Source organism: Hyperolius riggenbachi, chromosome 10 (genome assembly GCF_040937935.1).
Source record: "Hyperolius riggenbachi isolate aHypRig1 chromosome 10, aHypRig1.pri, whole genome shotgun sequence".
Taxonomy (NCBI): Eukaryota; Metazoa; Chordata; class Amphibia; order Anura; family Hyperoliidae; genus Hyperolius; species Hyperolius riggenbachi.
The window spans coordinates 78,089,273-78,115,569 of NC_090655.1; the positions used below are offsets into that span (position 1 = coordinate 78,089,273).

The 26,297-nt window shown below is 45.2% G+C and overlaps 1 long non-coding RNA gene across 2 annotated transcripts in view; it reads left to right on the forward strand.

Annotated features, from left to right (window-relative positions):
* Positions 1 to 391: 391 nt before the first annotated feature.
* Positions 392 to 26,297, forward strand: part of LOC137536049 (uncharacterized) — a 490,360-nt gene continuing 464,454 nt past the window's right edge. For both annotated transcript variants that reach the window (XR_011024508.1, XR_011024507.1), the window contains exon 1: positions 392 to 541. This is a non-coding gene — a long non-coding RNA (uncharacterized lncRNA). The remainder of the gene's footprint in view (positions 542 to 26,297) is intronic.

Below are 26,297 nucleotides of genomic sequence, written 5' to 3' on the forward strand. Positions count from 1 at the left end.
GAAAAAGCCTTTTTTGGAATCGCTGGTGATTGTTGGTGATCTAAAAGTGGGTCCCAGCCCATAAAGATGGTCATTGATCAATAAGATGATAATTTAGCATTAATGCGAATTATGTTAACATATGCCACATACAATTGTACATATCAAATGCGGTTATTTCAATTACTCCAATTCCAAGTTGCATATATTTACATTTAGCATAACATTTGCATCAACATAAAATAGGCAGCCAACAAAAAAACAAACAAACAAAAAAACAAAGCTGTGAGCTGTATGGATTTTTTTTGTAGCTGCTGTGAGAAGACACCGCGCATGTATACTCTCACCTATAGGGGGCGTCATTTTGGACATTTCCAAAATCTAACATAGCTTATCGCCCCTCATTTGTTCGGGTTCTCTTTCCTTCCACCACAGACAGTAGCTGAGGAATGCAGCAGGCAGGTGATGCTGCAGCCGCCATCATTTGCAGCCCTCGGCTCTCCCCAGTGACGTCACATGGAGGCTCCTCAGGCCATGCTTCACCCCAGACAGGCTGCTCCGGGTAAGAGAACATTATACAGCTCATACCTGTCAATAGTTCATTAAACTGCTGTAATGGATGAAAGGGAGGTTATGTAAATATTGTGCATAAACAAAATGTGTTTTTCTAATGAAGTAACCTCTCCAGGAGGTGTGATGCTGGGTCTGCTGCCACTAACATTACAGTTTACATGTTTAGATTAGTCTTCACACATGAAAAAAAAAGTGACGTCAAAGGCAATGAGACCTGTCAACAAACTGGCTTATTTAAGATAAATAGATAAAACAAAATTACTAAAATATGATGTTTAGATTGTAAGTTTGCAAGGCCTGGCTTCTCTCACCCTTTTGTGTCTTGCAGTTTACTTTATTCATCATGTTACCTTTGTCACTGTAACCACTGTCTAAAGTCTGTATTTGGTACTTTTCCGTTAGCTGGGCGTAAGTGTAATAGGGCAAAGTAACGTGTTCCATGCAGACATTGCTTCTGCCAGCACCCGCTCTGCAAGGATTCCCTGCCGCGACGAACGACTCTGGGGAACACGCGTGACCCCCGGCTGCCAGTGTTCTATTAGAGATGGGAAGTTCGGATCTTTTCAATGATCCGGATGATTCGAATCGGATCATTGAAGAGATCCGGATCTTTGATCCGAATCTCGGATCATTTTACTACCGGAAGCATTCGGGGGTGAAATGAACAGCAGGACAGGTCTGTGGATAGGAGAAGGGGAGGGGGGCGGACACACAGAGAAGGGGAGAAGATGGACAGAGGGCAGGGAGTGGACAGAGAAGGGAGGAGGGACGAGCAGAGAGCAGAAATGTTTGCACGTAATACCCACATGCTGAAGTCATATGCTTTACATATATTTCACCTATATGCTCATCTGTACACTTTGAAAGAAAAGGTCGCACAGTGAAAGAAAACATTCCCAGAAGATAAGTGCAGCTGTTTAGTGCCGAGTGCAGGAGGATCATATAATTGCCCAGCAATCACAGTGCCTGCAAAGTTACTGAGCTGTGCTGTGCTGAGCCAAAAGCTTCCCATGTGATCACTGTGCAGCACTACGGAACAGCCAGCCTATAATGGGCAGCACATTGCAGCCAGTATGTGTGCTCTACACATATCTGGCAGTGGCACCCATGTCCCCTCTCTCATCTACCTGTCTCCCTGCAAGGCTGCCTCCCATCCAACAGAGCGATCCCTGCTTCCAGGACCCCGCTGCCCGCTGAGAGGGGGCGTGTCGCTCATGGCCCCGCCCCTTTTGCGATCCGAATCGTTCATTTTGATGATTCGGATGATCGACTCATAAAATAGATTCGGATCAAAGATCCGAATCGTTCATGATCCGGACAACACTATGTTCTATAGGAGAGAGGCAGGGGGAGGAGAGGAGGCAGAGCAGAAGCCGGCGGCTTCATCTGTTACATTGCCCTATTAAAGTTGTGGGCGGCTTAAGTGCTCACAGAACACATTACTTTGCCCTATTACACTTGCGCTTGGCTAATGGTAAAGTACCCTGTATTTTGTACCAGTGTTGATATTTGGTGGATGCCATTGTCTGCATTATTATGTATCTCATGTTTGTTTCTTGCTTTGTACAGTGCCACAGAATATGTTGGTTTATAAGTTAACTAGTCAAAAAGCCTGTATGTTTATTAACGGAGCTAGGCAACTAGTGCACACCAGTCCAAAGCCCTCCCACGGCCGTGTGCCACGCACGCATGCCAGGCAGCTGTCACAGACAGAGGGACTATTTTATAGGACTAGTAGACCTAAGCCCGTTTAAAACCAGTCTGTGTTTCTGGGCCCGTGCGCGAGAAAAAATAGTGACTGGCAACTTTGGGTGACTAACAGTGTTCCAACATTTCAGCATACCCATCAAAATAGCATACAAATGCTTCTGAGCACGTGCAAAGTCATGCATGCCATAAATTAACCCCATAATACCCATCAGTAGCACTAACCTTGCAACCCAAGTTAGCAGCCCTAGTTCTGTGGAAATCATGTCATATGGGGCTCTCTTCACTGAAGTTGTTGAGGTAAGTCAGGGCAGAGACAGGCTTGAGTTGTATCAGCTGATCCAGCACTGACTGACTGTAATCAGTGCAGGTGGTATCTACACAGGTGTTTGTATTTTGCTCCTGCTGGGCATTTCTATGCATTTGGTATTTGTATTCGATCATGTGGGCCAGTATTACCCGGAGTTTACTTTAGCTTTTTCTGCTTTGCTTCATATTGCATAATTGTGCCTCTCTTTTTGTCTTGCTTTTTTTTAAATGGAATGTAAGGATATGGTATGCATATAAGGATCAAACTGAGGGTCAGGTCACACTGGGAACAGACAGTGGGTAGTGTACCCAATGTGCTGTGCTCACTAGGGATGGTCAATGAGATGCAAGTGGTTTTGAGTTGATGCAAGATTATGCAAATTGTGTATGCAAATCTGTGCAGCTTGAGGTCTCTTTTCCACGGACTGCTGATAGGCAGTGAAATGGCTCTCAAACTCTCAACTGCTGGCTGCTGCTTGGTAACTGCTTGTTGCTGCCTGGTAACTGCTTGCTGAGCACACAGTTCAACAGTCCGTGGAAAAGATGCTTGAAAATGGACCAATCTAAGGCCTCCTTTCCATGGAGTACATTTGAAATTGGCGCTGGTAGACTTGGGCGCAAGATACAGCTGTTATACGGCTGACCCTGCTTCTGCACAAGTACGGGCCGTTTTAATTACTATTCCCCCTCTAGGCCGCCATGGATAGTGGGGGAATGAAATAATTCAGCTTCCAGCGATTGCTGGAGGCCGAATTATTGTGTTTTTTAAGCAACCTCGGCTCCGTCTTCTGACGGAGCCGACGTTGCTCACTGAGCGCTGCAATAGGAGTGATTCCTATTGTAGTCTATGGAGGCGCTGGCTGCACCCAAATCAAGCTGAAAAGCACTGCTCCGCTTTCCATGGACTGTTTAGCTGTGTGCTCAGCAAGCAGTTATCATGCAGCAACAAGCAGGCAGCAGTGAGCAGTTGAGAGAGTTTGAGAGGCATTTCACTGCCTATCAATAGTTCGTGGAAAGGAGGCCTTATTTACCTCAGCAGGATTTGATTGGTTCATGTTCAAGCTGCTTAAATTTGCATAGTGCTGCATCAACTCAAAATGAGTTGTATGTCATTGGGCTCTATTCTCAAAGACTTCCCGCATGCGGTAAAGTACATGCGGGAAGTTTGCGACCAAAATACCGTCAAGTTGACATTCTCAAAATGTTCCGCATGTTTTTTCCGCATGCGGAAAAAGTGCGGTAAGGCCCGGTGCACACCAAAAAACGCTAGCAGATCCGCAAAATGCTAGCAGATTTTGAAACTCTTTTTGTTATTTTTCTGTAGCGTTTCAGCTAGCATTTTACGGATTGCTGCAGCGGATTTCAGTATAGTAGATTTCATATATTGTTACAGTAAAGCTGTTACTGAACAGCTACTGTAACAAAAACGCCTGGCAAACCGTTTTGAGGTGCCGTTTTTCAGAGCGGTTTGCGTTTTTCCCATACTTAACATTGAGGCAGAAACGCATCCACAATCCAAAAAATGCCTCACCCCGGGAGTATGCGTTTCTGCAAAACGCCTCCCGCTCTGGTGTGCACCACCCCATTGAGATACATTGACCAAGCGTATCCGCAGCCGCAAGCGGCTGCAGAAACACTGAAAAAGCCGCTCGGTGTGCACCAGCCCTAAAAGTGTGGGATTCATGCGGAAATATTTCCGCAAATGTCGGTATTTTCCGCAATAAAAAATCAATTCTCAAAAATGTTCAGGCGCATCATTTCGTCGTTATTTACCGATTTTTTTTTTTTTTTTTTTTTTTTTTTTTATCACCTACAAGTAGTAGGTGATATATTCCGCATCCCATTGACTTTAATGAAGTCTGGAGGCTTGAGGTGCGTACACACACACACTTTAGGTGCAAATTGCAATGATAGTCTATGAGATCTGCAGATCATCATACACACATGATTTAACTGACCTTCATCTGCAGATCAAGCAATCATCCGCAGATCTGAAAATCCATCCTGGTGGATCTGATCTGCAGATGAATGTCAGTTAAATCATGTGTGTATGAGGATCTGCAGATATCATAGACTATCATTGCAATTTGCAGGAATGGATTTTTGGCAGGAACAGATCTTTTGCAGATACTAATCTTTTGTGTCTGTACAGCATCTGTGTGTGCAGCATCCTGCAAAGATTTTTATCTGATGGGGAGTTCAGCTCCATAGAATAGACTGTGTTGGTATGGCTCTCATACTACATGAAAGATGGTAAAATTGGTGTGTGATCTTTCATTTTCCAAAGACTTTTATCTGACGTGTGTACGCACCTTTAAGGGCTGTGCTTGCTGGACTTTAATTTTTCATGCGACCTTTTTACCGCATGATTCCCGCATGAATAATAGCTGTTTCCGCATCTTTTTTCCAGCATGCGGAAAACATGCGGAAAATATTAGTGAATGTGGAAAAAATGCGGGGTTTACCGCTGGCGGAAATATAGCTGTAAAATTTTGCAGATATTTTGGCTCTTTGTGAATAGAGCCCATTGACTATCCCTAGTGCTCACACTGTCTGAGGAGCAGAAGCATGCCATTTCCCTAGACATAGCAGCAATCTACTACCAGCTAATTATTGTGCAGGCCGAACTCTACTTGTAGATGAATGTAAAAATGCCTGACATACAAAGTTCTTCTCATTTACAAAATGTACTTTTTTCTTCTTTCTTTTCTTCTTACATGTTAGGCCCCTTTCAAACGGACGGCTGAACTGTGCATATGCCAAGCAGTTCGGCCTCCAGTCTGCCACCTGTCAGTGCAATTTGGATGCAATTTAAATGCAGCCGAATTGCAGCAGATGTAAGGCCTGAAACCCACTTGAGCATTTAGGCCTAGTGCACACCGGAGCGTTTCCGCTGCGGTTTGCGATCCGCTTGCGGGTGCGGATCCGCTAGGGTAATGTATTTCAATGGGCTGGTGCACACCAGAGCGGGAGGCGTTTTGCAGAAACGCATACTCCCAGGCTGCTGCAGATTTTGGATTGCGGATGCCTTTCTGCCTCAATCTTAAGTTTAAGAAAAACCGCAAACCGCTCTGAAAAATGGCACTTCAGAGCGGTTTGCCAGGCGTTTTTTGTTACAGTAGCTGTTCAGTAACAGCTTTACTGTAACAATACATGAAATCTACTATACCAAAACCGCTACACAAAACCGCAAAACGCTAGCTGAAACGCTGCAGAAAAATAAGAAAAAGCGTTTCAAAATCTGCTAGCATTTTGCGGATCTGCTAGCGGTTTTTGGTGTGCACTAGGCCTTAGAGAGTGTTTCAGTCACTAGGGATTTCCCTAAACGCTCTGCCAATGTAAGTGGATGGGACTGATTCCACTACATCGATTGCGTTTAAGCAAATTGCAATCACAGGACATGCAGCATTTTGGGAGCATTTCCATTCTAATGAATTGTATAGGAGCAGGGAAATCACTCCCCAAATCACTTGCAAAACGCTATACCAAACAGCTAGCGATTGCGATAGCGCTTTGTGCTTTCTAGTGGGTCCAGGCCTCACAGCACGTGTGTCAAGCATTGACGCGCAGTGGCATTACTGTGCGGCTGAGGAACGCCACATGTCAAGTCTGAGTGCAGCTGCGCTCAGATCTCACTCCATGGCGCCGCTGTCTGGCCAGTGCAGGGGAGCAGCTGACAGGTGGTGACTTCACTGCTTGTCAGCTGCCCGTGTGAAAGGGCCTTTATGGTGTTGTGTAAACTGTTGTAAGTTTTTTTTTTTTTCGTAAACACATTAAAACCAACGGTACTTTTCCGTTAGCCGGGCGCATCCACTAGGTAGCGATAAAACTCCACCAGAATTACATCTTTCCCTACTTTCCGTGGCGGCCTGGAGGGGTAATAGTAATTAACGCTACCTAGTGGATGTGCCCGGCTAACGGAAAAGTACAAAAACAACCACCAAACATATATATATATTTTTTTGGTTCTTTTCCGTTAACCGGGCGCATCCTCTAGGTGGCGATAGAACTCCAGCAGAGTTACATCTTTCCCTACTATCCATGGCGGCCTGGAGGGGGAATAGTAATTATCGCCACCTAGAGGATGCGCCAGGCTAACGGATAAGTACCTATTATTTTTTATTTATTTTTTTTGTATGTCCAAATCTGGCGTTAACGTAAATTGTCCACACACACCAGCATGGATAACACAACTTGCAAACAAACTTCAGGAACAAAATCTGTTTGTAAGGCCCGGTTCACACTTGCGGTGGCCCTCCGGAATCGCCGTGCCGGAGCCGCACCGCTTGCAGAACGGACGGAACGGACGCACGGCATAGCAATGAAAGCCTATGCGTCCGTTCACATGCGTCCGTTCTGCCGAGCCGGACCGGATCCGGGCCGGATCCGGACTCCGGCCTCCGTTCCAACATGCGCTATTTTTTTCATCCGGCTCCTCCGGCAGCCGTATCCGGGGCGGAGCCGGACTGCACCATCCGGCCAATACAAACCAATGGGAACCGGAGAGCGCACAACACACTGGCTGAGAAATCCGGATGTTCTACCCCACTTCCTATGGGGATTGTTGCGGCGATATTGGATGGGGACACATGGGCAAGCATTTTGGAGTGGAGCAGCACAGCTGGATCCGGATCCGGAGATGTTGGCAGCATGTCGGAGGTGGAGGTGAGTGCTAAACAGCAGAGGGCCTGATTCCACAGGTCCCCCTTCTGCTGACCTCCCAGACCCCAACATTTTTTTTGTTTTTAACGTTATTTTGCCAAACGGATCCGGATCGCATCCTGATGGACACCTGATGCAACCTGACCGGATCCGGATCGGATCCGGATCAGAACCGTACGGTTCCGATCCGGATCCGGTCCGGATCCGGTCAGGTCATCCGGTCCGTTTGGCAAACAACCGCTAATGTGAACCGGGCCTAAGTTGGAGGGACTATCTGTGTGTAGTATTAGAGGACAACTAAAGTGAAAAGACTATGGAGGCTGCCATATTTATTTCCTTTAAAACAATACCTGTTGCCTGGCTGCCCTATTGATCTACTTGGCTGCAGCAGTGCCTGAATCACACCAAAAACAAGCATGCGGCTAATCCTGGCAGAGCTGACAATAATGGACTCAATTCATTACGCATTACCGCATTCGGTATTGTTAAAAACCGCTGGTTTTACCAATCATTTTCCCAAATTCCAATTCACCAAACCTAAAAACGCACAGAAACTTAAAATGACCGACTAGTGAGGCAAATTACTGACTTGTGCGGTAAATATGTCAAGAAATTGAAATTAACATTCAATAAATCCAGCTAAAGTGTTCAGTATTTTTCTTCAGCTCTGACCAGCCGATAACTCGCTATCTCCATGAGGTAACATCGATAGACAGCCAATCGGGAGAACCACACAGCCCTGCTTCTCACCCTGATTTGGTCCGACACTCTGGAAGGTGGGACTTCACTGTAGCAAAGCAGGGGAAGAGACCCTTTATGAGGCTTTTCTGCATCCCTTTAGATGTGAAAATCTGTAAACTACTGTACCAAAGCGCTCCCCCTGGTGGCTGCAGCACATCTAAAGGGATGTCAGGGATGCACTGGACAGAAACCCGGATTCATGTACACAGCTCCCTGCCTCAGCACTGACCTGCTCCACGGCTGGTAAGTGAGACTTACCGAGCAGGGCTAAGTTAATTGAAACATGTTTGTTCAGTAAATAACCAAACTTCTACCTCATGTGGGAAATCTTAAGTGAATTTGGAAACAAAAATGTAAAGTACTGAATGCGATATTTTACGGACCTAAATGATTTCACCGAACTACCCTTAGCGAATTGAGGCCATTGTTGCCAACATCTGATCTGCATATGCTTGTTCAGGGTCAGTGGCATAACTACAAATCATGGACCTCCCTGCCAGACTTTGATGGAGCCCCCAATGTTCATATCCTGGAGGCCCATTTTGCAAGGGACATAAAAGCAAGCGACATCGTAATCCACACCTGATCTGAAGAATGGACCCCTATATCGGAGGGAGTGAAGTAGTAGTTGGGGCCCCCTAACCTTCCCACAGGCGCTGCTCCCCTCTAGTTACAGTGGCTTGCAAAAGTATTCGGCCCCCTTAAAGTTTTCCACATTTTGTCACATTACTGCCACAAACATAAATCAATTTTATTGGAATTCCACGTGAAAGACCAATACAAAGGCTATCATTCATAAACTTGCTGGCGGTAAGGAGAACCCATGCGGGAGAATACCGCCGTCGGTAGTTTAGCCTTCTGGGTGGTCATTCATAAAAATTGTGCCTGGTGCGATAGCACTGCGGAGGTTTTATGGAGAATGGTGTCAGTAGGCGGGCGGTAGGCATGCAGAAACAGAAATGCTGCCTGATTCCCTCCGTGCGCTGCTCTCTCTTCTGCTGCTTGGGAGGTCCGTCCCATTCACTTACAAGTACTCCGCAAGCTTCCCGCTACATCCAGGGGATCGGGAATCCCCATCCGCATACCGCTATGCAGTAATGTTTATGAATGGACATTTTGCTACTTTTTCTGGATAACTACGTATCAACACTGCACAAGGCGGTAAGTTATCACTCTGCACGGGAATGTCAGCTCCGCATGCGGAAAGAGCCTTTATGAATGGACATTTTGCAATGTGGTCGGTAAAGTCAGCGGTATTAAGCATTTCCGCATGCGGGAATGCTTTATGAATGATAGCCAAAGTGGTGTACACGTGAGAAGTGGAATGAAAATCACATCATTCCAAACATTTTTTACAAATAAATAACTGCAAAGTGGGGTGTGCGTAATTACTCAGCCCCCCTGAGAAAATACTCTGTAAACCACCTTTTGCTGCAATTACAGCTGCCAGTCTTTTAGGGTATGTCTCTACCAGCTTTGCACATCTAGAGACTGAAATCCTTGCCCATTCTTCTTTGCAAAACAGCTCCAGGTCAGTCAGATTAGATGGACAGCGTTTGTGAACAGCAGTTTTCAGATCTTGCCACCGATTCTCGATTGGATTTAGATCTGGACTTTGACTGGGTCATTCTGACACATAGATATGTTTTGTTTTAAACCATTCCATTGTTGCCCTGGCTTTATGTTTAGGGTCGTTCTCCTGCTGGAAGGTGAACCTCCGCCTCAGTCTCAAGTCTTTTGCAGTCTCCAAGAGGTTTTCTTCCAAATTTGCCCTGTATTTGGCTCCATCCATCTTCCCATTAACTCTGACCAGCTTCCCGTCCCTGCTGAAGAGAAGGACCTCCAGAGCATGATACTGCCACCACCATATTTGACAGTGGGGATGGTGTGTTCAGAGTGATGTGCAGTGTTAGTTTTCCGCCACACATAGCGTTTTGCATTTTGGCCAAAAAGTTCAGTTTTGGTCTCATCTGACCAGAGCACCTTCTTCCACATGGTTGCTGTGTCCCCCACATGGCTTGTGGCAATCTGCAAATGGGACTTCTTAGGCTTTTCTGTTAACAATGGCTTTCTTCTTGCCACTCTTCCATAAAGGCCAATTTTGTGCAGTGCATGACTAATAGTCAGTGTTGCCAACTCATCCCTTTAATTACTGACACATCTAAGTTATACAGGTTCTGGGGCTACTTACACATAATCAGTGCCTTACCTGCATCTACCTAGCCATGAAACCTGTATAATTCATGTGTGTCAGTAATTAAAGGGATGAGTTGGCAACACTGCTAATAGTTGTCCTATGGACAGATTCCCCCACCTGAGCTGTAGATCTCTGCAGCTCGTCCAGAGTCACCATGGGCCTCTTGACTGAATTTCTGATCAGCGCTCTCATTGTTCGACCTGTGAGTTTAGGTGGACGGCCTTGTCTTGGTAGGTTTACAGTTGTGCCATACGCCTTCCATTTCTGAATGATCGTTTGAACAGTGCTCCGTGGGATGTTCAAGGCTTTGGAAATCTTTTTGTAGCCTAATGGCCCATACTCACGAGGGACTTTTGTCGCCTCAACACACGGCGCGCGCGTGTTGCGGCGACAGGTCGCTCGTGAGTATGGGCCGCCGCACGCGCGCGCACCCCGAACTGTCGCCCGCCGCTCATGTCGCCATGCGATTGAAAGTTTCAATCGCATGGCGACAGTCGCCGCCGCACCTCCCCCGCAACTGTCGCTAGTCCGCGTGAGTACGCGGACTAGCGACAGCAACCTCCATTGTATCAAATGGAGCTTCCGGTGGGGGGAGGAGGAACGTCGGCGACAGCTTCCGCCTCGCCGCTGGTCCCTCTTCCGCGTGTGTACGCGGAGGGACCTGGCGAGAAGCTGTCGCCGGCCTGTCGCCCACACGCTCACGTGTGCTGGCGACAGGCAACATTTGCAGCCCGTGAGTACGGGCCTTAAGCCTGCTTTAAATTTCTCAATAACTTTATCCCTGACCTGTCTGGCATGTTCTTTGGACTTCATGGTGTTGTTGCTCCCGATATTCTCTTAGACAACCTCTGAGGTCGTCACAGAGCAGCTGTATTTGTACTGACATTAGATTACACACAGGCACACTCTATTTAGTCATTAGCACTCATCAGGCAATGTCTCAGACCAAAGCGGGCTGAATAATTACGCACACCCCACTTTGCAGTTATTGATTTGTAAAATATGTTTGGAATCATGTATGATTTTCGTTCCACTTCTCATGTGTACAGTACTTTCTGTTGGTCTTTCATGTGGAATTCCAATAAAATTGATTCATGTTTGTGGCAGTAATGTGACAAAATGTGGAAAACTTCAAGGGGGCCGAATACTTTTTCAAGCCACTGTACATCCCTGTTCAGAGTCAATGGCTAAAAGCATTAGAGGCAGAGGATCATCAGGGCTGTCAGGCAACTGGTATTGCTTAAAAGGAAATAAATATGGCAGCCTCCATATCCCTCTCGCTTCAGTTGTCCTTTAACCTCCCTGGCATTATGATTATTTCCAGATTTAAGGTCTAAAAGCCATAACATTTTTTCACAAGCTTTTAGACCCTAAAAAACAAGAAGAAAAACATACTACAGAGAGGTCTGCAGCAGCTCCTGCATGAGACTCACTCATGAACGGGACTACCACCCTGTTCTGCGGCTTTCCGTCCTGAGCCTGACTCGGGATTTCTGCTAAGGTGACATGTGACATGATGAGATAGACATGTGTATGTACAGTGCCTAGCACACAAATAACTAGGCTGTGTTCCTTTTTTTTTTCTTTCTCTGCATGAAAGATTTAAATGTCAGGTATGTAAGGGGCAGTTCCTGTCTGAGTTAGGACTGGATCAGACTACAGTGTGACACTCACTGATAAGAAATTACTAAATTATAAAACACTTTCCTAGCAGAAAATGGCTTCTGAGAGCAGGAAGGTGATAAAAAGGGTCAATACTTCATAGATTTTAGCTCTGGCATACTTCAAGGAATGTGTCATTGAGCAAAAACAATAAAACAGTAAAAACTTAAAAAGTAGATTTAAATAAAACTGTGAATATCTTAAAAAGTCATTTTTAGGAGAAGGAGGATAGATACAATTGTTTATTTCATTAGTTTTCCGCCTTGGGTATACGATTGATTTGTCTGATAAAGGACTGACTGTTGACTCCTGTATTTGGGGACTGAATTATATAGTTTACTTCTCATGGAGCAACTAGGCTGGATTATTGGTTCAGCCCTGTTGCTTTTTGAACATTTCTTGTACAATATGCTTGTGATTATCTACTGTGTGTGGGGATTTCTTCACTCTGGGATTTCTTGGCTTATACAACTACATTAAATAGCTCATATATATCTCACATAAATTATAATACATTATATGTTTTGAGGTTTTGCCTTCATAGCATGTCCAAGGAAACCATTTTTGCATTCCAATAACTGTATGTTTTTCAGAGACGAATGTTTCCCTGCAGATTGTCAATAGGCGCTTTAATGTGTTTATCCCTCTGAAGCCACACTCGTTGTATCGCTGCGGCGTTGTGATGTTGTCTCCACGTTATTATTATGTACTTGTGTCCTTTGCTGCCCAATGTGGTGATTACGAGACCACATTCTCATCTTGTGCAGCCTGGAGGGGAGCCATAGCGGAAGAAAGTCCAGCTAACGAGTGGAGATCGAGTTTCCCACAGGCCGAGCTGAGGAAGGGGAGAGACCTTGGTACAAGGCTTGTGATAGAACAATGAGTTTCTTATAAACCACCACTTCCTCTTATTCTACTCAAATATGTACTATGTATGAAACACAATACTATTTTATCATCTTCCATTGTCTCTGTGTATTAGATGGATCGGAAGTTTCTGACATCTTGGAGCCGATACTTACTCTCCAGTTCCACTATAGCTGCTGCATGAGTATTTCTCTGCAATTGTTTTCTTATTAATACAGAGAGTTCTGATGGGGTTGGCAGCAGCGAGACAGGCAAAAACGGCGCTGGAAATTCAGGCACTCCAGGCGCCGCCATAACCGTAACGTGAATAAGCGCCGTAACGTGAATAATGGCTATAGCAGCGCTCAGTCACTAATTTGGGGCGCCGTCAAGAGTTGAAGGAAGGCCCTTCTGGACCCTTCTGATCTAGGGGCCCTGGTGCAGTTGCAACCTTCGCATCCCCTATTGCTACTTCATTGGTTGGCAGCTTTGTAATCTAACCTTGATTCTCAAATATAGAGTTTGGATTGCAGAAAGAGAGCATCTGCATTCTCACAGCAGTTCTAGAACAAGCCTCTTTCTTGTTTTTTTACAAAAGGAAGCGGTCTTGGATGTGCATTTTTTTTTTTTTTTTTTTGTAAAATATAGGTGACTTCTAAGTCACGTTTTATCATATTTTGACTGGAAATCCGCTTTTAAGGTAGCCACTAACGGTCCAATTTCTAGCGAAAAATCGTTCGAGCGATCAGAAATTCTGATCGGAAGTGAAATATTGTAATAAATCGTTCACTACACCATCAACGAACCAATATTTACTTCCGATCTATCACAACCAAAAAGAAAATCCAAATTTTGGTTCCACGAAAATTCATTAGGGCGACATTTTTTTCACTCGTTCATAATCGATTGTGTCCACCAATGGAGATTATTAACAACCAATCTGATCAGAATTTCTAATCGCTCGAACGATTTTTGGCTAGAAATTGGACCGTTATTGGCCACCTTTACTTAATTCCTTCTTTGAATTTAAGTTTGTTTTTACTTTGGTTTGTTTGTGTGGGAGATATTGGGCTCACTCCGTAATTGTCACTGGAATTGGCTTGCTATGCTTTGCAGGGAAAAGGGAATGCTTTGTGAAATGTCACTTGCAAAAATCGTGTGCATTTTTTCGTATAGCAGAAACGCACGCAAAAGCCCACTCAATGGTTCTCTATGGGGAATCGCAGTAATAGTGCGATTGTTCCATATGCAGCCCAAAGGGAAGGTTGTGTTGCTTTTTTCTCAACCCAGATAAAAATGGCATGCGAATCGCTCTATAATGAATGTATTAAATAAAAGCGCATGTGATTTCGTACATAAAAAAATAAAATAAAAAAAATCTCACTGCTTTTTTGCACTTCTATAGCAAAATACTCTACCTGTTCTTCTGTAAATTATCTCATCTTTACCTTCAATAAACCCTTGTTTGATGGAAAAAAACAGCCGAATACTCACCATAGGGACGTAGGAAGATGGATCCCAGTGACGTCCCTTGACGACGAGCACTCCCCTCTTACTACAGGTGGGTTCCCATGATGAGCATGAAGGGGAAGTCAAGCCATTGCAATAGCGCAGATTGTGAAGCACAGAGTCGTCGGGGGGGGGGGGGGCGGGGGATCTTAAAGATCTGATCCGCCATGACGGTCGTTATTGCCATGTGTCGCTAAATGTTGTTTGCGTAATCACGTGAAACGATCGCTAATCGCTCTAAAAACCGATGGTCGTTGAAAGAATCGCGAGGTGCATATGGGCCTTTAGTGTGACCCCTGCCTCTCTATTCCTACTCTGTTTCACTTGGACAGCCACTCATCATCCTAGTATAATCGTTCCCTTCGCCAGTCTTGAGATGCGAGGGCCTTCCACAAAGCATGGCTGCTCTATGACAAACACACAGAACAAGGTTAAGAGCTGGCGTTCCCTTCCTCCTGTCTGCGTGAGTGAGTGACAGCTCACACTGTATATCTGCCCCTTGGTTGTTTTAACAAGACTCCAATATTCTCCTCCCCACCAGCAGGCAGCCAGAACAGACTAGACTAGAGAATGCGTCTTGCTAAGCCTATAGTAACGTGTCAGATTCTTTATGTTTATGGAAGCGCCTCTCGGCTTGAGATGTCGAAACTGGCGTTTCAGCAGAAATCATTTCAATATGCTGAGGGTCTGCAAATGTATGGAATCTCCAGGCTCCTGCATGGTGTGGCCAGAGCTCAAGGAAAGCTGCTTCTCTGGGCACAGTAATAATTCCTACCATGGGAGATATTACAAGGCCAGGTGAAAAGTTAATGTGGCCTCCGCAGATTCTCATAAAGCATCAGTCAATCACAGGCAACTGCTCAGAAGGCAGCGGCCAGTTGTCTGATTTCCAGTGAGCAGGAATTATTGGACAGCTGTATTCAGGAGATATACTTGTACATCTGTAGCTGATTGTGATGTTGCAATTAGTGTATTGCCATCTCTCCGACACGTTTTATTCTGGAGATAAACACAGTGAAGTAGCCAGCTTTGTCAATTGCATTTGCCTTACACAGTACTTATGACTTCCTTGTTCTCGATAAGGTGGACATACATCTCTTGATTTGGTGACCCAATGACCATGCAATTCGATAATTATGGAATCGGATGAAAATCTGTGCCCCCAAGAGCATGCCCATTCGATGATGTGACCAAATTCGGGCTGAAATTGGTTGGAGGTATCAGTCATACATGCTGTAATATGCCGGACTGTCATGGTCAATCGGGTGCCTGGCGTTAACAGCAAGCAATATCGGGACAAGTGATGAATGCGTCGGAACGCTTGGTCCTGTGCCCCTCCCCCGTGCCCAGTGCAGTATACTTTACCCATCTGTGTCAGCCGCTGGCTCCGGGCTCTATCTGCATACACGCACCCCAAGTGGTTGCTGGCGTAACATGGGCGCATGTGTGAAGTTGGGGGGAGGGTCACTGGCTTGGGGGCCCTGGGGGAAATTTGTCATCAACCAACAGTCGTCTGGTGCCACTTTAGGGAAGGGGGTGGGTCGAGTTTGGGGGCCCAAGCAGAGGCGTATCTGGGTAAAATGCGCCCTACCCCCCATCATCAAGGCCTAGTAGCCCCCCCCCCCCCCAAGTATACGAAGTCAAATATGTGTTCCTTACAGTAATTATACCAATTTCCCCCGGATATAAAGTAAAATTCAAGGCCTTTTGCCATACCTGCCCCCTCCTCTCCCATGCTGCAATGTCCATTCCATGTCTGACCGGCTGCTGCCCGCCCCCCTGATCTGCCGCATGCTGCTCCAGCCGCATCCAGGTTATGTCTGCCCCCTCCTCCCTGCTGCGTCCTCTTTCACCCGAACCCATTAACAGACCTGAAATCATCAGTGTGAACGAAATGCAGAAGAGTGGCCAGCAGTTCCCAGCGACCGCGGTTGTGTTTCAAATGCAGGAAGTGACGTCATTAATCAGTCACTTCTTGCATTTGAAGGTCACATGTGGTCACTGAACCGCAAGCCGCTATTCTGTCTCTTCGTCGCGCTGATGATTTGAGGTCTGTTAATGGGCTCAGGTGACAGAGGACGCAGCGGGGAGGAGGGGGACAGACCTAACCCAGCATGTGGCTGGAGCAGCATGCGGCAGATCAGGGGGTTGCGCGGGCAGCAGCCGGTCAGACATGGAATGGAAATTGCAGTATGGGAGAGGAGGGGGCAGGCATGGCGCCTATGGCACAGTGGCGCCCATGGCCCTAGGCATGCCTGCACCCCTCTAAATACGCCACTGGGCCCAAGCTACAGAATTTGGTATTGTGGCACTTAGTTCTGCAGCAGTTTTAGCATTTGTTTCTCCATCACTTGCCTGACCCCTCCGCCTCCCGTGGCAGCGCTGGAGATTTGGATACCACTGGGCGCCAGCATAGACCGCAATGTGAATTACAGTCAGTAATTTGGACACTGTCAAAAGATGGAGCTCGAATTACTTTAAGAACAGTGTAATTTGGCTGAATTGCGTCTGTCCCCTAAGTCCATGGCGGCCTGGAGGAGGAATAGTAATAAGCGCTGACGGGACTTTTGCAGGAACAGGATGAGCCGTTCTTCAGCTTCACCCTGCGCCCAAATTTCCCGGCAACGTATATGTACGCCCACCTCATCCTTGCCATAAGTTCCCTTTCGATGCCTATCCTTTACTCCTAAAACTGGAGTCTGTTCCTTTTTTACTTTTTCTTTTTTCCACAGTTGAGAATTCCGGAATAGAAATTACTTTTTTTTTTCTTTTGTGGGACTTGATTTGGCAATGCTCACTCATATCTAATTAGAAGCCATACAACTCTTGCTTGGCAGCAGGGCTGTAGCTACCATAGGAAAAAATGGGCAATTGCCTCAGGGCCTCAGAGCCTGTAGGTGCCCCCAAGGTGTCCCTCCCTATCTTAGCTGTTGCTCCCCAGGGACTCTGCAGAGTCTAAGTTGGGAGGTGATTGGGGGAGGGTCAGCAGCCAGCTCAGGGGCCCAGGAGGGAAATTTGGCTGCAACAAAGGGCCTCTAATGACGCTTTTTGGTCGGGGGTGTCTATTGGGGGGCCCCCAGGCTTATTTTGCCCTAGGGCCCAACTGTTACTTGAACCGGCCCTGCTTGGCAGAGAACCACTGTTGAGTTTAGGGAGTAGAAAAAAAATGTCAATAGTTCAAGATGTGGGCTGCAAAATATAAAAGACAGTGTCATTCATCTGAGACAATAGAAACATTCAATGGAATGCCAGAAACCCAAACCCACCTGTGCATCTCCAAAGCAGGTGGCTTACCTGAGTTCCAGTTCTCAACCCACCTGCTTCAGTACAGAGCAATGACTGCGCTGGGAGACATCATTTTAGGTAAGTAACAGTAGCAGTAAGGGTTGGTTCACACTTGTTCAAAAAACGTATCCATGGCTCCGCTATTTGGCTTGGATCAAAACCGGAGCCACGGATACCAATGTTTAACCACTTCACCACTGAGGGGTTTTACCCCCTGAGCACCAGAGCAATTTTCACCTTTCAGCGCTCCTTCCATTCATTCATCTATAACTTTATCATTACTTATCGCAATGAAATGAACTATATCTTGTTTTTTCCGCCACCAATTAGGCTTTCTTTAGGTGGGACATTATGCCAAGAATTATTTTATTCTAAATGTGTTTTAATGGGAAAATAGGAAAAATGTGGGAAAAAAAATATTTTTCAGTTTTCGGCCATTATAGTTTTTAAATAATGCATGCTACTGTAATTAAAACCCATGAAATTTATTTGCCCTTTTGTCCCGGTTATAAAACAGTTTAAATTATGTCCCTATCACAATGTCTGGCGCCAATATTTTATTTGGAAATAAAGGTGAATTTTTTTCAGTTTTGCGTCCATCCCTAATTTCAAGCCCAAAGTTTATAAAGTAACAGTGTTATACCCTCTTGACATAAATATATAAAAAGTTCAGTCCCTAAGGTAACTATTACTATTTATGTATTTTTTTTAATTGTAAATTTTTTAATTTTTTTTTAATTACTAAAAAAAAAAATGGGGCGTGTGGGAGGTTATGAGTTCATTTTTTGTGTAACACTAATTTATTTCTATGTAAAAAATGCTTAGGGTGTAGTTTTACGATTTGGCCACAAGATGGCAACAGTAACTTTTTGTGCATTGCGACCTGCCATCCGGACGCTCGCAGGAAGTAGTAGGAGGCTGTGAGTGTTTTTTCTCACAATGATCGCGCTGCCCATCGGAGAGCAGCGGTTCATTGTGGGGCTAAGATCAACGAACGGGAATGGATTTTCCCGTTCATTGTTCTCCGGGCGAGTGGGTGGCGGCGTGTTTACTAGCGGCGGGCGGCGTGTTTACGAGCGGGAGCACGGGCAGCGGCGGGAGCGCGGAAAGTACGGATTTCTCCGTCCCTGGGGGTTAAAGGATAGAAAAAGGGACGGAGAAATTCGTACAGGCGGGGGTAAAGTGGTTAAAGTAGCGGCCATCTTCACACACTTTAAAAAACGGATCGGCAGGATCCGTTTTGAAAAACTGAACGAAGGGTCCGGATTTACAGGTTTTTCACAGACCCCAGATACACGGAGGGGTAGTGAAAGGCTACACAAAAACGGACTAAAAGCCGGATTATTATTCTAGCATCTTTTTAGTTTACAGTGTAGAGACAAATTCTTTCTCTGTTTGTTTTGTTTTGTTGTTATATTAGTCCATTAATGGACTATGTTGTTGTTGTTCTATCAAAGTCAAAAATGTGGTATTATTCCTCTGCTATTTAATATGACTTATTGCAATGATATGATTAATGCCAAAATAAAAATATTTTGAAAACAAAAATGGATTTCCCTCTACACAGAGAACTTTTGCACACAAAACAAAGGCAAAAACGGATTGCCTACTGCCTGCTCCTCCCCTCAATATCATCTCTTCTCCAATAGAAACACACATAAAGAAAGAACATACGTTTTATACGGACTGGAATCGTATGCTACAAAAGAACAATTTGAAAAACTGATCAGTTTTGTATTGGTTTTTAGAAGAAACTGATCCGTTTGAAACGGGATCCGATGCAACCGGACAAGTGTGGATCGAGCCTAACTCCTATAATGCCAGTGTGTCATTACGCATTGTGGACGGTGATCTGCTTTGCTAAAACTGGCCACAGGTTTGTGAGACCTGCAGTCGTCCTCACCAGTGATGAGAAGAACTGTAGGATGAAACCTGCATTATGGAGAGAGTAAGACCAGGAACTGGATAAGGAAAGATAACGGATAGGGCTACTTTGGAGTGCAGCCTGAGGAAGGCCTGACAGGGCGAAGGACACCAGCAAAGGTGAATAAATAGAGTCAAGACTGGACTCACTGGCTGGCAGGAAAGGATTTAGGATAACTGATTGCATACAGTATTGATAGGACAGGGACGGGGCTAACAAGTTGCAAACTGAGCTGGCAGACAGAACTGGGAACAAGAATAGCTGGTTTGGACTAGACTGTCAGGACTAAATAACTGGAGTAGTTGGACTGACTAGTGGGGACCTGGTAATTGGACTGACTGATTGGTGGGCACAGGGTAACTGGACCCACTGGTAAGACCAAATTACTAGAGCAGGCTGTGGTTCAGACTGATGGGCAAAATGAGGATAACTGGACACTAGCAAAATCAATTCTGACCAGCAGGCCAAGGAATTGGGAACGAGGGGGGCAAGGCCAGCAAAAAGGGCGCTGGACATTTGGGCCCCGCTGGATGCCACCATAGACTGTAATGTGAATTATGGCTATAGTGGCGCTCAGAGGTTAATTTGGGCGCTGCCAAGAGATCGATCCAAAATTACGGAAAAAAAACAAAAGAAAAAAAGAAAAACAGCCGGAAGCAGTAGCTGGCAGCACAATTGCATCTTACTCCTGAGTCCATGACGGCCTGTAGGGGAAATGGTAATAGCAGCCGGGAAATTTGCAATAGCAGTATGAGCCGGTTTTCTTCTTTACCCTGCGCCCATATTTCCCGGTGCCCTTTTTGCATGTATGCCAATGGGGGACAGTGTGACTGCCACGCCTTGGCTGTGTAGCATGTAAAGAGCCCTGACCGCTGTTTAGCCAGGGTTTAAATAACTCTGGCTTTCACACCACCAGCCTGATAAGTCCTGCTCTGCACTTTTCCAGGGAGTTCATCTAAGATGCCAGGAGTGGTGCAGGACGAGTATACTGGCATTGTCTGGTAAGATGATGCCTGCAGGTATAACGCAAACCCCTCACCCTGTGACCGCCTCATTTATTTTCCCTTTGATCCAGGTTCCCTTTAAATGAAATGGCTGGTGTTGAGCTTGTGTTATATTTTTAGCATCCTGGTATTACTTTTAGGGTTTATTTTTTTTTCCAACAATGACCATTTCTGAATTGAATTTCCAACATTCCCTATGTATTTGGACATAATGGATTCAATGTTTGCCTAATAACAGTCTTGTAGGAGTCCAATAAAGAGGAACCACCAAGCTGTACAGATGGCAGTGGGCACGGTGATTATTATCATAAGGGGTCCGCCTCTGTATTTCACCACACAGTATATATTTACCAAGGCCATTTTCATGGCAGCTGAAATAATTGGAAATGACAGGGCTGATGAAAATTATAAAAGTATTTTATTGCAGAAGTTCATTTTGAGTAAAAACGCGACTCGACGTTGATGCTTTTGGTCTGTGGTTTTCAACTTTTCAAGAGCCGCAGACTCCAACTAAATATCGTCTGACTCAGCGCAGTCAAAGGCTGCCTTCCCTTTGAAGTCCTGGTATTATCGCTGCAGTAGATCCTGTGTGCCTGGGATTCTGTGTTTTATAATAATATCTTCCCAAGGTTTATTAACTTTGGGGAGGTAGCAGAATCTGATTAACATCATTTTTCCTGTACGGCAGATTTCTTGATAAATGCCGCTCAGCCTTGTTATGAGCACAGAGGAGGGTACTTTGAACTTGTGTGGCTGCCTTATTATTTCACATTACTATGATGATGTTTATTTACTTTCTTCCTCACACTTGCTTCTTCCTTGAAGCTTTTAATAAAAGTTTTCAGTGATTTAATAAAGCATGTTGACATATAAATCTCCCTGGACCTGATCTACTAAATTTCTGCAGTAATCCTTAAAAGAAACAAAGTGAAGATAAACTGATGAGATAAAAATTGTATCTATCCTCCTGCTCCTAAAAAAAAAAAATATATATATTTTTTATCTGTCCCACAGATTTCACTGTTTCATTGTCTCGGCTCAATGACACATTCATTTAAGTATGCCAGAGCTAACATTTATGAACGATTGACCCTTTTTTATCTCTTTCCTGCTCTTAACCACTTGAGGACCACAGTCTTTCTACCCCTTAAGGACCGGCCACTTTTTTTCCATTCAGACCACTGCAGCTTTCACGGTTTATTGCTCGCTCATACAACCTACCACCTAAATGAATTTTGGCTCCTTTTCTTGTCACTAATAAAGCTTTCTTTTGGTGCTATTTGATTGCTCCTGCGATTTTTACTTTTTATTATATTCATCAAAAAAGACATGAATTTTGACAAAAAAATGATTTTTTTAACTTTCTGTGCTGACATTTTTCAAATAAAGTAAAATTTATGTATACATGCAGCGCGAAAAATGTGGACAAACATGTTTTTGATTAAAAAAAAAACCCATTCAGTGTATATTTATTGGTTTGGGTAAAAGTTATAGCGTTTACAAACTATGGTGCAAAAAGTGAATTTTCCCATTTTCAAGCATCTCTGACTTTTCTGACCCCCTGTCATGTTTCATGAGGGGCTAGAATTCCAGGATAGTATAAATACCCCCCAAATGACCCCATTTTGGAAAGAAGACATCCCAAAGTATTCACTGAGAGGCATAGTGAGTTCATAGAAGATATTATTTTTTGTCACAAGTAAGCGGAAAATGACACTTTGTGAGGAAAAAAAAAAAAAAAAAAGTTTCCATTTCTTCTAACTTGCGACAAAAAAAAATGAAATCTGCCACGGACTCACCATGCCCCTCTCTGAATACCTTGAAGGGTCTACTTTCCAAAATGGGGTCATTTGTGGGGTGTGTTTACTGTCCTGACATTTTGGGGGGTGCTAAATTGTAAGCACCCCTGTAAAGCCTAAAGGTGCTCATTGGACTTTGGACCCCTTAGCGCAGTTAGGCTGCAAAAAAGTGCCACACATGTGGTATTGCCATACTCAGGAGAAGTAGTATAATGTGTTTTGGGGTGTATTTTTACACATACCCATGCTGGGTGGGAGAAATATCTCTGTAAATGACAATTTGTTAATTTTTTTTACACACAATTGTCCATTTACAGAGATCTTTCTCCCACTCAGCATGGGTATGTGTAAAAATACACCACAAAACACATTATACTACTTCTCCTGAGTACGGCGATACCATATGTGTGGCACTTTTTTGCACCCTAACTGCGCTAAAGGGCCCAAAGTCCAATGAGTACCTTTAGGATTTCACAGGTCATTTTGAGAAATTTCGTTTCAAGACTACTCCTCACGGTTTAGGGCCCCTAAAATGCCAGGGCAGTATAGGAACCCCACAAATGACCCCATTTTAGAAAGAAGACACCCCAAGGTATTCCGTTAGGAGTATGGTGAGTTCATAGAAGATTTTATTTTTTGTCAAAAGTTAGCGGAAAATGACACTTTGTGAAAAAACACAATTAAAATCAATTTCCGCTAACTTGTGACAAAAAATAAAATCTTCTATGAACTCGCCATACTACTAACGGAATACCTTGGGGTGTCTTCTTTCTAAAATGGGGTCATTTGTGGGGTTCCTATACTGCCCTGGCATTTAAGGGGCCCTAAACCGTGAGGAGTAGTCTTGAAACAAAAATGACCTGTGAAATCCTAAAGGTACTCATTGGACTTTGGGCCCTTTAGCGCAGTTAGGGTGCAAAAAAGTGCCACACATGTGGTATCGCCGTACTCGGGAGAAGTAGTACAATGTGTTTTAGGGTGTATTTTTACACATACCCATGCTGGGTGGGAGAAATAACTCTGTAAATGGACAATTGTGTGTAAAAAAATCAAAAGATTGTCATTTACAGAGGTATTTCTCCCACCCAGCATGGGTATGTGTAAAAATACACCCCAAAACACATTATACTACTTCTCCCGAGTACGGCAATACCACATGTGTGGCACTTTTTTGCACCCTAACTGCGCTAAAGGGCCCAAAGTCCAATGAGTACCTTTAGGATTTCACAGGTCATTTTTGTTTCAAGACTACTCCTCACGGTTTAGGGCCCCTAAAATGCCAGGGCAGTATAGGAACCCCACTAATGACCCCATTTTACAAAGAAGACACCCCAAGGTATTCCGTTAGGAGTATGGTGAGTTCATAGAAGATTTTATTTTTTGCCACAAGTTAGCGGAAATTGATTTGAATTGTCTTTCTTCACAAAGTGTCATATTCCGCTAACTTGTGACAAAAAATAAAATCTTCTATGAACTCACCATACTCCTAACGGAATACCTTTGGGTGTCTCCTTTCTAGAATGGGGTCATTTGTGGGGTTCCTATACTGCCCTGGCATTTTAGGGGCCCTAAACCGCGAGGAGTAGTCTTGAAACTAAATGTCGCAAAATGACCTGTGAAATCCTAAAGGTACTCATTGGACTTTGGGCCCCTTAGCGCACTTAGGGTGTAAAAAAGTGCCACACATGTGGTACCGCCGTACTCAGGAGAAGTAGTATAATGTGTTTTGTGGTGTATTTTTACACATACCCATGCTGGGTGGTAGAAATATCTCTGTACATGACAATTGTTTGATTTTTTTTACACACAATTGTCCATTTACAGAGAGATTTCTCCCACCCAGCATGGGTATGTGTAAAAATACACCCCAAAACACATTATACTACTTCTCCTGAGTACGGCGATACCACATGTGTGACACTTTTTTTTGCAGCCTAGGTGCGCTAAGGGGCCCAACGTCCTATTCACAGGTCATTTTGAGGCATTTGTTTTCTAGACTACTCCTCACGGTTTAGGGCCCCTAAAATGCCAGGGCAGTATAGGAACCCCACAAGTGACCCCATTTTAGAAAGAAGACACCCCAAGGTATTCCATTAGGTGTATGGCGAGGTCATCGAAGATTTTATTTTTAGTCACAAGTTAGTGAAAAATGACACTTTGTGAAAAAAAACCCAATAAAAATCAATTTCCGCTAACTTTTGACAAAAAATAATAAAATCTTCTATGAACTCGTCATACACCTAACAGAATACCTTGGGGTGTCTTTTTTCTAAAATGGGGTCACTTGTGGGGTTCCTATACCGCCCTGGCATTTTACGGGCCCAAAACCGTGAGTAGTCTGGAAACCAAATGTCTCAAAATGACTGTTCAGGGGTATAAGCATCTGCAAATTTTGATGACAGGTGGTCTATGAGGGGCCGAATTTTGTGGAACCGGTCATAAGCAGGGTGGCCTTTTAGATGACAGGTTGTATTGGGCCTGATCTGATGGATAGGAGTGCTAGGGGGGTGACAGGAGGTGATTGATGGGTGTCTCAGGGGGTGATTAGAGGGGAAAATAGATGCACTCAATGCACTGGGGAGGTGATCAGAAGGGGGTCTGAGGGGGATCTGAGGGTTTGGCCGAGTGATCAGGAGCCCACACGGGGCAAATTAGGGCCTGATCTGATGGGTAGGTGTGCTAGGGGGTGACAGGTAGTGACAGGAGGTGATTGATGGGTGTCTCAAGGTGTGATTAGTGGGGGGAATAGATGCAAGTAATGCAATGGCGAGGTGATCAGGGCTGGGGTCTGAGGGTGTGGGCGGGTGATTGGGTGCCCTAGGGGCAGATGGGGGTCTAATCTGATGGGTAGCAGTGACAGGGGGTGATTGATGGGTAATTAGTGGGTGTTTAGAGGAGAGAACAGATGCAATGCACTTGGGAGGTGATCTGACTGCGGATCTGCAGGCGATCGGATGGTGTGGGTGGGTGATCAGATTGCCCGCAAGGGGCAGGTTAGGGGCTGATTGATGGGTGGCAGTGACAGGGGGTGACAGGGGGTGATTGATGGGTGATAGGTGATTGGCAGGTGATTGACAGGTGATCAGTGGGTTATTACAGGGAAGAACAGATGTAATTAATGCACTGGCGAATTGATAAGGGGGGGTCAGAGGGCAATCTGAGCGTGTTGGCGGGTGATTGGGTGCCCGCAAGGGGCAGATTAGGGTCTGATAGGTAAAAGTGACAGGTGGTGATAGGGGGTGATTGATGGGTAATTAGTGGGTGTTTAGAGGAGAGAATAGATGTAAACAATGGATTTGGGAGGTGATCTGATGTCGGATCTGCGGGCGATCTATTGGTGTGGGTGGGTGATCAAATTGCCCGCAAGGGGCAGGTTAGGGGCTGATTGATGGGTGGCAGTGACAGGGGGTGATTGATGGGTGATAGGTGATTGGCAGGTGATTGACAGGTGATCAGTGGGTTATTACAGGGAAGAACAGATGTAATTAATGCACTGGCGAATTGATAAGGGGGGGTCAGAGGGCAATCTGAGCGTGTTGGCGGGTGATTGGGTGCCCGCAAGGGGCAGATTAGGGTCTGATCTGATAGGTAAAAGTGACAGGTGGTGATAGGGGGTGATTGATGGGTGATTGATGGGTAATTAGTGGGTGTTTAGAGGAGAGAATGGATTTGGGAGGTGATCTGATGTCGGATCTGCGGGCGATCTATTGGTGTGGGTGGGTGATCAGATTGCCCGCAAGGGGCAGGTTAAGGGCTGATTGTTGGGTGGCAGTGACAGGGGGTGATTGATGGGTGATTGACAGGTGATTGACAGGTTATCAGGGGGGATAGATGCATACAGTACACAGGGGGGGGGTCTGGGGGGGGGGGGGGGGGTCCTGGGGAGAATCTGAGGGGTGGGGGGGTGATCAGGAGGGGGCAGGGGGGGAGATAAAAAAAAAATAGCGTTGATAGATAGTGACAGGGAGTGATTGATGGGTTATTAGGGGGGTGATTGGGTGCAAACAGGGGTCTGGGGGGTGGGCAGGGGGGGGGTCTGAGGGGTGCTGTGGGCGATCAGTGGGCGGGGGGGCCAGATCAGTGTGTTTGGGTGCAGACTA